At 35.2% G+C, this 12,056-nt stretch overlaps 1 pseudogene; it reads left to right on the forward strand.

Moving 5' to 3' along the window:
- Positions 1–11,488, forward strand: part of LOC143387431 (coiled-coil domain-containing protein 34-like) — a 33,301-nt pseudogene extending 21,813 nt beyond the window's left edge.
- The last annotated feature ends 568 nt before the right edge of the window (positions 11,489–12,056 follow it).

Consider the following 12,056-nt stretch of genomic DNA (forward strand, 5'->3'; position numbering starts at 1 on the left):
TGTTTTGTCGGTGGTCACAGTTCCGCCTACCTTGCACATGCGTGGAGCAGCTGTTTCATTAGTGCCTGGGCACACTCTCCTTGTTTGCCTCCCTCAGGCCCTAAGTTTGTAGAGCTTGGGGCTGAGAACCCCCAGCAAATTTGCTTACCTTCTGGTAGCCACGCCCCCGTATCTGATGCAAGAGACCTCAGTTGTCAGCACTGGTGGGAGCGGTAGCCGTGAGTCCCACGCCAAGGCGAGTCGGTGCAAGAGACCTCAGTTGTCAGCACTGGTGGGAGCGGTAGCTGGGAGTCCCGCGCCGCGGGGTTTCGGCCGGCTCCCGTGCCGCTGCCCCGGCTGCTACCGGCTCCCTCGCCGCAGCCGCGGCTCCCGCCGGCTCCCGTGCCGCCCTCGGTCTGGCTATTGCGCTCACAGGAGAGCTGGGAGGGGCCCTTAAGTTTTCCCCGCTGATCTTTAGCTGAAAGAGCTGTGATCAGTCAAAAAAAAAAAAAAAACAGAGATGATGATGTCAGCTCTCCAAGATGGTGGCCGCTGGCTTCCTCTGTGGTCTGACCGATGTGGAGAACCGAATTGGATGGCTTCCTTCCCCGTCTCAAGCCCAGAATTCAGCTCTGAGTACAGTATTTGCACAGCTGGCGGGAGCCTGCAGAATCCGTAGCGCTGTATCTTTGCATTGTTATCTTAGCAGAGCCAGAGGGGAATGGCGGGAGCTGTCTGCCGGCCAGGCGGGGACCCTTCTCGCCGAGCGGGGCTGCCGGGGGCCGCTTGTAAAGCCGGGTGGCTGCAGCCGCGTGGCTAAGAACCAGGCGGGCGGGGTGGCTGTTTGCAGAGCCAGAGGGGAATGGCGGAAGCTGTCTGTCGGCCGGGCAGGGACCCTTCTCGCCGAGTAGGGCCGCCGGCGGCGCTTGTAAAGCCGGGCGGCTGCAGCCTCATGGCTAAGAACCAGGCGGGCGGGGTGGCTGTTTGCAGAGCCAGAGGGGAATGGCGGGAGCTGTCTGCCGGCCAGGCGGGGACCCTTCTCGCCGAGCGGGGCTGCCGGGGGCCGCTTGTAAAGCCGGGTGGCTGCAGCCGCGTGGCTAAGAACCAGGCGGGCGGGGTGGCTGTTTGCAGGGCAAGAGCGGGGCCGCCAGGGTAGCCGGGATGGCGGAAGCTGTCTGCTGGCCGGGCGGGGACCCGTCTGCCGCACTGCTCTGGGCCGCCTGCCGCTTGCAGAAGCGGCCGGTGGCCGCGGGATTGGACTCTGCGCCCGCCGGTCAAGTTTCACTTGTCTGGGGCAAACTGTCACGTCTAATAAACTTACTAATTCTCGGCAGGTCTTCTTTCAACGGAATTTTGCTAGATGATCCTCAGTAGGTAGAATGTAGCTGTTTTAATGAGTGTTTCTGATCCCGTTAATGTGGAGATATTGAGAGTGCTGTTTCCTCGCCGGCCGCCATGTTGGATCCTGAATTTTCTTTTTTTATTTTTCTTTTTGCAGTGCCGGGGCTCAAACCTAGGGTTTCTCTCATTCTGGGTTTTACCACTGAGCTGTATTCCTATTCTTTCTTTCAATTTTATTGTTGTTGTTGTTGTTGTTATTATTATTATTATTACTTTTTAATTTATGGTGTTAATTGAACCCATGGCCTTAAGCATGTTAGGCTAGCATGCAACCATAGAGCTATCCTTCATATCCTTACTTTCAATTTTAATACATTCTTATGTTGAATCACACATTAGAAATTTTTTAAAAAGGTGTTTATTTTGATTATTTATTTTTATATGGTGCTGAGGATCGAACCCAGTGCCTCACATGTACAAGGCAAGTGCTCCACCACTGAGACACAACCCCAAGCTGACACATTAGAAATTTTAAAATAGCTGGGCATGGTGGCACATGCCTATTGACTCCAACTACTTTAGAAGCTGAGATGGGTGAATCACAAAATTGAGGCCAGTCTGGGCAATTTTCTGAGACCCTGACTCAAAATGAAATTAAAAAAGGTCTAGGGGAGGGCATAGCTCTGTGATAGACTACTTATCTAGCATGCATGAGGGCTTGAGTGGAATCCCTAATACTGCCCCCCAATCCCCATTTAGAAAAAAATTATTCTGCTATAACTTTGTTTTTTATTGTGATTTTGTAAGTTTAGAATGATATTGATTTTATTATTAAAATATAACTATGAATTTAGATAAATGTTCAAATTATAGGACAATGTTTTAAATTTTTAATTATAGTTTTTGTCCTTACCTATTGTTGAATCTGATGCCAAGTGATATTATTATGAGTATCAAATAATTTCAGTAAGTTGAAGATAACATAACCTTCAGTATCCTGGCATTAGAAGAAGGAAATTGGTTAGAGAGGTGTGTGTGTGTGTGTGTGTGTGTGTGTGTGTGTGTGTATTATAACCATAAGAGTATTTGATTCTTACTTGGATAATGTTTGTTTAGAAATCAATTACTATGGATTGTGTTTGTTTACTTCATCCCCAAAAGAGTACTTTGAATAAATGTCACAATCAAAATAAGTCTATATGACCATTACAAAATTTTGGTTGACACCTTTTTGAAGTTTATATGAAAATAGTGCTCCATGTATGGTGTGCTCTCTCCTCTGAAGCTTCTCTTATCTTCTAAATTCATTCAGCTAATTTTACCATGCCAATCAAACATAATTGTTGTTTTTCTAAGAATGTAAGATACTGCTGAGGGATATATGATATATATTCACTGTTTTAGTTAGTTGTAGTAGACCTAATCCAATTATTTTTGAGGTAAAAATTGTTTTGGAGTAAGTGGCTTGCCATAACATAAATCACTAATTATTGAAAGCAAGATTCAATAAGGCAGAAAATGATTCAGAGATGAACCCTGAAAAATTAATTTACCTATTCTTCAGCATTCTTGTGCAAGTTAAAGAATAATCGATCCCTCCTTATTTTTTCTTAAAAACTATCAGATTTTTTATTCAGCCTTAGTTACATTTACTTGTATTTGTAAAGAATGCTCTCCTGGTTCTTCTCTTCCTGTCTGCCATCTAGCTTTCTGTTTACATTTTATGGTGTGTGGTCCTCTGCTGCCTCCAGCTTCATTTTAGTTGTATATTGGGGTGCTATTTTCTCTAAGTCATTTTCACTGTGTTTTATCAAAAAATCAGACAAAAAGAATTTAAGTATACATTAGTAAGATTGCTTTCTTCTAATATGACTGTAAATTGTGAAATCTTTTTAAAACAATTGGTTTATCTCATTGAGTACACTTAATATTTGTGTTGTTATGCTAATTTATTTTCCAAATTAATTTTTTAGACATTAATACAAATTTTGAAAAAGGCCTCTACTTTCAGTGTTTTAAAAGTTATTTCAAAATAAAATTGTTTTAAATTCTCAAAACACACTGATATTTTATTTGAAAGACTTAATTCAAATCAACAAGGTGTATGATTCATAACACTGTTATCAGTGTATCATTCATGCATTCAACAAATGTTTACTTAGCTTTTTCTATGTGCCAAGTAGGCCCTATTAGAGGAATTAAAATAGAAAGTCAAAAACTTTAAGTAGCCAGTTGTTTATTTCTTTCACTTTTAAGAAACAAATGTTCTTTCAGGGCACCATTTTAGAAAAGGAAGATCAATTATTGTCCTCTGTGATATAGAACCAGTGTGCTAGAAAATCCAAAGCCACTTAATGGCTGACTGCTTTCTCAGTAGCAGTGACTATTCTGACTGCCTGCTGTGCAATAAAATACATCTTATTTAAGTTTATGAGTTTGACAGATATATGTACCTGTATAATTAATATGCACCAGAGTCAAGATAATAGAATGTTTTCCTTACTCCGGAAAGTTCCCTTCGCATCCAACCCCCATTCCCTTCCAATACCCAGCCCCAGCTCCAAATATCCTGGTAATCTTTCTATTCTGTATATAAGATTGTGCTTTCCATACTTTCTTAAACGCAGAATGAAAGAATGTTTTGAACTTCTTTTTGTTGAACTTCTTTTGTTTTTAAATATATCCTGATATTTGATATATTGTTGATTCATTTTTATTGATTAGTAGTCTCCAATGAAATAGCACAAATTGTTTATCCATTGAATTGTTGATGGTCAGTGGATTGTTTTCCATTAGGAGATATTATGAATAAAATTCTATGACCATATATATACAAGTCTTTTGTAGACATTGTTTTCATTTGTTTTGGGTAAATGTTTAGGAGCTGAATTGTTGGGCTATGCGGTAAGAATGTGTTTACAAGAAATTGTGAAAGTATTTTCTAAGGTGCTTATACCAATTTATATTCCCATGACTATTTATGAAAGTTCCAAATATTTTACAACTTTGGCAAACCTTATATTTTCAGTCTTTCATTTTAGTTCTTCCAGTGTGTATAGTATATACCATTGTTTTAATTTTCATTTCCCTGAGATCTAATGCTGTTTTGAATCTTTTTATAAGCTCATTATATAAGTCTTTCAGGGATGCCATAACCAAATACCACAGACTTCGGTGGTATTAACAACCGAAAATTTTCTCACATCCCAGAGACTGGAAATCAAGATGGAGGTGTCTGCAGGTTTGGATTCTCTTTAGATCTCTTGCATGCAGATGGGTTGTCTTTTGGTTTTTCTCTGTGCACACATATCTTTAGTGTATTTTCCTCTTTAAAAAACATCAGTCTTATTGGACGAAGACCTCATTTAAGTTTTATTAACTCTTGGAAGGCTTTATCTCCTCACACTGGGAGATAGGCCTTCAACATAGGAGTTGAAGGGACACAATTCAGTTTATTATACTTATTGACCATGGTAGGCAAGCACTCTACAACTGAACTACATATGTTGTTAGCTTCTTTTGGATTTGTTTTGTATCGGTTTAAGTCTTTTGCCCATTTTCTGAAGGGGCTATATGACTTCTTCTTAACATTTAAGAATCTGTAAGAATTCACGGTTGAGTAAAACTTAGTGGCAGAGAGCATGCTTAGCAGGCTCTGGGTTCAGTCCTCAACAAGCCTCCTCTCCTCCATCAAAAGACATGTAGGAATTATTCTTTCTTTCTTTTTTTTTTTTGAGATGGGGATCTTGGTGGTATCACTTTGTTACCCTGGTTGGCCTCAAATTCCTGGGCTTGTCAGGTGATCCTCTTGACTGAGCCTTCCAAGTAGCTGGGAATATAGGTACATGTGACACTGGGTGAATTTTGTACATTTCTCTTCACTTTTTCGTTTCTTTTTTTAATGTGGTGCTGGAGATTGAACTCAGGGCCTCACTCAGGCTAGTCTAGCACCTACCAATGAGCTAATCCCCAGTCCTAGAATTCTTTATATATTCAGACCACAAGTCCAATGTCAGATCAATGCATTGCAAATATTTCCTCCCATTTAATTTTTTTTGCCAAGGACTAAATTCAGGGATGTTTACCTACTGAGTCACATATCCAGCCAGCTTTTTCTTTTTTGTTTTGAGACAGGGTCTTACTAAGTGGCTTAGGAGGGCCTTGCTAAGTTTCTGAGGCTGACTTTGAAATTGAGATCCTCCTTTCTCAGTCTGCTGAGTCATTGGGATTACAGGTGTGTGCCATCACTCATGGCCCATTTAATTTTTTTCAATAATATATCTTAAAGAGCAGAATGATCTTCCTTCCATTCTTCCTTCTATGGGGATTTAACCCATGTAGACTTTACCACTTAGATATATCCCCATCCTTTTTTTGAGACACAATCTTGCTAAATTTTGTAGGGCCTCCCTAAATTGCTGAGGCTGGCCTTGAACTTTTGATCCTCCTGCTTCAGCCTCCCTATTCACTGGGATTATAGACACACACCTCTGTGCCCAACTTAAAGAGCACAAGTTTTAAATTTTGACAATATTCCATATTTTATTTTTTTCTTTTATGGTTATGGTCTGTATGTCTTTATTTAAGAAACATTGTGTAGTTCAAGAGTATAAATTATTTATTGTTTTCTTCTAGAAGTTATAACTTCAGCTTTACCTGTAGGTTTATTTTGAGTTCATTTTAATATTTGGTTGAGTTAAATGTTGGGATTCATTCATTTTTATATATATATTCAATTGTTCCACTGTTAATTGAATAGATAATCCTTTCCCTATCAAACTACCTTGGCACATTGTTTAAAATCAATTGACCATACACACACACACACACAAACACACACATACACACACACATACATAGATCTATTTCTGAATTCTATTCTCTTCTATTGATTTATATCCTGTGTCAGCAGTAATAACTTGTTACTACAGCTCTATAATTCTTGAACTTATAGTTTTTAAAAAATAGATAATTTAAATCAACTTTTATCTTCTTTTCCAAACTTATTTTATTTTTTTGCACCTTTCTATATGTAATTCAGCATCTGATTCTGAGATTTGCTAATTATGCCTGCTTGAATAGTGCCTGGCACTATTGGAATTTTGTTAAATGTGTAGATCATTTTGGAGAAAATGACTCTTAGTAATATCAAATTTAAATTCTATGAATATGTTTTTTCTTTCAATTTATTTGTCTTATTTCTCATCAGTTTTATTTAGTTTTAATGATGGTATTATGCATCATTTGTTACATGTATTTCTAATTATTTTACATTTTGGGCTATAGAGCAGTTATTTTGCCTTGTTTCTGATATTATGTTGTAACATAAAATTAATTTGTGTAGTCATTTGTTATTATTTCTTCCTTAAATGTACATTGCAAACTACCAATGAAGCTATCAGAAGCTAGAGTACTTTGTGGTAAATTTTGAATTGTTTTATAATAAATGGTTATCCAGATACTATTTCTTCTTGAATTAATTTTGAGAAGTAGTATGTTTTAAGGAGTTTTGACATTTCACTTTGATTTAAATTTTTTGGCATAACATTCTTTTTAGCATTCTTCCATGTAGAAGTCTTTGTGGTCTATAGTGATCTACTACTTACTGTGTGATCTTAGACAAATTACTTACCCTCTTGTGCCTTCCTTTCCTCCTTTGAAAATAGGATAATAATAGTAGCTACCGTTTACTGGGATTGTAAGAATTAAGTAATGGTCCATATGTATAATAAAGTACAGAGAATAGTGTGAGGTATAGATACCAATGAAGTGTTAGTTTCTGTCATTGAAAACATTGTAGGGACTGGATGATTTCTTGTTGGGGAGGTTAGGCAGGAGAGTCATACATCACATATATTAAGAGAGATATATTCCAAGACCATTTTCAGTTTGTAGATTTTCTGCCAGTGAGGAGTAATTAAAACCCATTATTGTTCCATTGTCTATTGAGGTTTTGTTATGAAAAGATTCCTTTTCACAGCTAATGGCTGCACAGCAAGAAAGAAATGTATCAACTTGAGGAATTGTGCAAGCCCTGATTTTCAAGACTTGCTTTTGCCGCTCAGCACTGAACAGGACATATATTGTATGTAACTGATGTTTGTTAATTGGGTGTTAATTTATATTACAGTATTTTACAAAATACTTTCAGGGAAGGAAATTCTCTTTTTGGATCATCTTTCTTTGCTCCATGAAAACTGACATATATATATATATTCCATATTCCTTTTATACCTTTCAGATTAATTTCTAAAACTTTGATAAAGAGAACAATCCATGCCATTATTTATTTATAATTTAAGTACAGTCTGATGGTTATCACTGAGTTATAGTCTATGTCAAAAATTATTTTTTTTTTCTGAAAAGGGCCAGATCTTAAACATCTCAGGTTTTCTGCCATGCAGTCTCTGTGTGAACTATTCAACTTTGCTTTTGTAGAATAAAAGAAACCATATGCAAATATATAAGAGAAATGAGTTGGCCATACTTATATAAAATGTTGTTTACAAATACAGATGGCCTGTGGGCCGAATTTGACATTTAGCCTTGTTTGCAAGCCTCTGATCTATATAAAACAGTATACCTAAAGATTTGCCCTATTATGTCCTTATATGCAATCTTCAGCAGGCACTATTCATTTGAACTCTGTAACTCACATTTGGTGAATACTTATCCTAGTATTTGTATTGACAAGTTGTCTATCTAGGAAATGTTTATATACATGAGGGTAAACATCCATTAAAATACTAGGATTCAGCAGTCTAACAGATAGTAATATTTATTCACTAATTTATTTAAAGAATATTTATGGAGCACCTATTATTTACTCAGCACTATCCCAGTCGCAGGTATACATTGGTGAGCAAGATCTTTGTCAGTGTCCTAATGAAACTTACAGTCAATCAGTAACTACCTGTTATTGACATTGAACAGGTAATTGCAGTATGTTATATATTCTCATAAACTATATTGTGGCAACCACTGTTACACCACTTATTTTAAGAATAATAGAAGTTTAGAAAATTATTGCACATAACGATCTTTCCTTATGTGAGAATAATTACAGGTATTTAAATTAAAATTTCTATTTTTATTTAAAAAAAGAAAAGAAAGAGAACAAAAAATGAATAAAGAAATGGAGGAGAAAGCAATGAAAGAACTAGGGAAAGAACATTTGCAAGAAAAAGCCAAAGAAAAATATCAAGAATGGTTAAAGAAAAAAATTGCTGAAGGATGTGAGAAGAAAAAGAAAGAAAATATATTTTTATTAAAGCAGCCAGTTAGAATATGTGTTTTTAGTCTTCATAGGTGCCAAGTATATTTTAGAAACAACTATATGATTAGAAAATTGACTGTATCATAGCATAAAGATATGAAAATATCTTTACTTAGATTATGCTGTCTTTAAGCTTCAAAATGAATATGTATTTTTGGTTTTCTTACATTGAGTAATTTCAATAAGCCTATATATTTTTCAGTCGTATTCAAAATTGTTGTAAGTTGTTTTAACTATTTTTCAATATACTTTTATCTAGTCATATTACTGTATCATAAATTACTTTAAAAGGAAGGTGGATTGCTTTCTTTTTCTTGGGTTTGATATCTTAAATTGTTTAGAGGAAGACACATTAATATCACATCCCTGATCATGTTCAATTTTATTCTCAAATTATAGAAATATAATTCAATATTGTGGCCAGTAAGCCATTGAGAGAGGAAGCAACTGGGAGAAAAGACTCAGTAGAATTTGAATGGAATGTTTAGTTATAGAATATCCTTGGAAATGCTTTGGTCTTGTCATTTTAAGGAAAAAAAAACAATGGCAAGCTGAATTACAAGAGAAAAAGGAAATAGCAGATAAAAAGTTTAAGGAATGGTTGGAAAATGCAAAAAATAAACCTAGTCCAGCTGTAAAGAGCGATGGTTATGCCAATGGAAAACTTACAGGTTAGTTTTTATGTTATGTGGCTTACATAAGTATGGTTTGCAGAAGCAAATTCTATACATTTTGTTTCTTTTTCACAGAAATAGAAACTTATAAAATTTATTTTTCTTTCAAATTAGTATCTTTTAGAAAATTATACTATGTTGGTAGGAATTTATTCATTCTCCATAAATGATATATAAATGTAATGGTTGTAAAACTTCAAACTTACACTTTTAAGCAATGATTTCTAACATTAGGAAATAAATGAAATTCTCAGGGATGAAGTTGTCGTTCAGTCACAGAGCATGTCCTTAATATGCATACGGCCCTGGGTTCAATTGTTAGCATCCCTATTAGTGCTCTTACATTCTTGGATGAAAAAGCCTTACTCAGGGTGTTTTTAATGGTTCATCTTGCCTACCCTTTTTCTAACCTTCTCTAACGCAGAGCTTCCAGTGTCTTTGGCACATTCTTTGTACAGGGTGGGATATAGATAGCACATGATCAAACAGAACCAATTGGCCTTTAAGCTTGATCTGATGATAAATGGCATTGCATGTTTTTCTTTGTGCTTTATGTTGAAAGCTCATACCTTGATGACAGCTTCCCTCACTTGTTTAAATGATTTATTATTAAAAATACTCCCATTCTGTTTTGTTCACACAATGGAACATATTCCAGACTTTGTTTTGACTATCTTGGTGAAGTGTGCGTTGACATATTATGCAGTCAAAGTGGGCTGCCATGGTCTGAGAGACACATTCCTGCTGTCAGGATTAGGCCTCTCTTATATGTCATAGAGGTCATTCATTATATCCATTAATCCATTTTAGCTACTGAGGATGGCTTCTTCCTCCTCCTTCTCCTCCTCCTTCTACCCCCACCTTCCTCCCTGCCACCCTGCCTCCATCTCTTTCTTTCTTGCTTAAAAAATGTCAATAAGCAGTGATTTTAACCTAATGATTAGATAGTAAAGCTAAGATATTAGATGGGAATATACATATTGACTAGAAATTAATTGCTAAAACAATGGACTATTTTATTAAATTACTTTGCTTTTTAAATGAGTTTAATTATTTTTTATTTTATTGGTTCTCTTATTTATACATGAAGGTAGAATTCATTTTGATATAACTATACAAATATGGGACATACCATTCTTATGGATGTACATGATAGTGTATTTACATACATTATATGAAAATTATTTTGAATTCATTTCATTCTTTTATTTTCCTATCCCCATCCCTTCTCTTCATTCTAATAAGCAACATATTTGTCTGCATGCTGTACTTCCCTTAAGTCTTTATTTTTTATCCTATCATTTTTATGAATTATGAAATAAAGGAATTTGTGTGCCTATAATGACCAAAGGATTTGAAGATAATTTACAGAATGTTCTTCCTCACATAGTTATTATTGTCAGGCATCACAAGTTTTAAACAGTATGTTCATCAAAAGATGCTCTCTAATTAGTAAAAAGATTGCACTGATTCTGTGAAATCATATTAATTTGAATAACAGAAAATCAAAATTCCCTGGTTCTAAACAAAAATCTTGATTCACTTTAGCTGTATAAGCAAAATATTTTTTTTTGTAAATCTTAGTCTCTGACAAGGGGAATGTAGTTCACAAATAACTCATTTCCTTGATAGGGTTAAGAAAATGAAGATTTTATTGAATTTTTTGTTCTGAAATTAATTCCATAGTAAAAACTTTACAGGTATTATTATTTGCATAGATTTTAACAATATTATTTGCATTCTCAGCATTAAATTTTGTATATGTTTCAACAATATTGTTTGGCTTCTCAGAATCATCTTTTACTACATTGCTATATTTGAAAGTGTTAGTTTTTTAAATGTATTCAGATTAGCTTGGTGTGTCAGTGATAGTTTGCTTTTTTGACAGTTTAACATTTTCTAGGAATTTTAAAATAAGTAATTTTTCTCAAGAAGTTTAGTTGTTTTGTTTTGTTCTGATTTTTCAATGATTGTAGGTTTTTACAGTGGAACTTCTTATCCAGAACCAGCCTTTTATAATCCAATTCCATGGAAATCAATTCATATGCCACCTCCCAAAGAAGTTAACAATCTATCAGGAAAGAAGAATTAAACACCTGTGATAAGAGAGCCACACAGGTCATCTCTGGTAATTCATAAATCCAGAAGCAATCTTTGCCTTGGAACTCTGTGCAAATGGAAAGATAGTATATGTGGAAAATACTATGCTTTTACCTAAAGCTACTTAATTTTGAAATCAAAAAGATTTTTTATTTCTCAATCAGCAAGTTAGTACTTGATGTGATTATTGACATACTAATTTTTGTATTTTATATGGAGTCTGAAGGATTAATTGAGAAAGGTATTTTTTACGTTTTGGTTTTTCTTTTAAGATTGATCTTGGCATATTGTTTTGCATGATAAATCTAACAATTTTGTTTAACTTGTATTAAAACCACAGTGTAATAACCATAAAACCAATTTTTTCCTGTATTATTTCATACTCTAATTGTTTTCTGATGTTTATGTTAAGAACATAAAGTTAAGATTAATTTGTCCAAATATGCATTTCTAAACTGCATGCTTTTCTAAATGGGTTAGAAACCAAGAATAATCAAAAACAGTCTTTGTTTATGGCTTTTAGTATACTTTTCCCATTTAGATATTTTAAAAATAACTGAGTAAAAGTTTATTTTATTACAGAAATAAGAGTTGGGACTTTCAAATGAAAATCTAAATACATTGTTTTATGCTCTGCACCTTAGATTGATTTATCATAATCTTGAGACCTTAGTAATATTGTGATT

This window comes from Callospermophilus lateralis, assembly GCF_048772815.1.
Source record: "Callospermophilus lateralis isolate mCalLat2 chromosome 11 unlocalized genomic scaffold, mCalLat2.hap1 SUPER_11_unloc_2, whole genome shotgun sequence".
NCBI classification, from domain to species: domain Eukaryota; kingdom Metazoa; phylum Chordata; class Mammalia; order Rodentia; family Sciuridae; genus Callospermophilus; species Callospermophilus lateralis.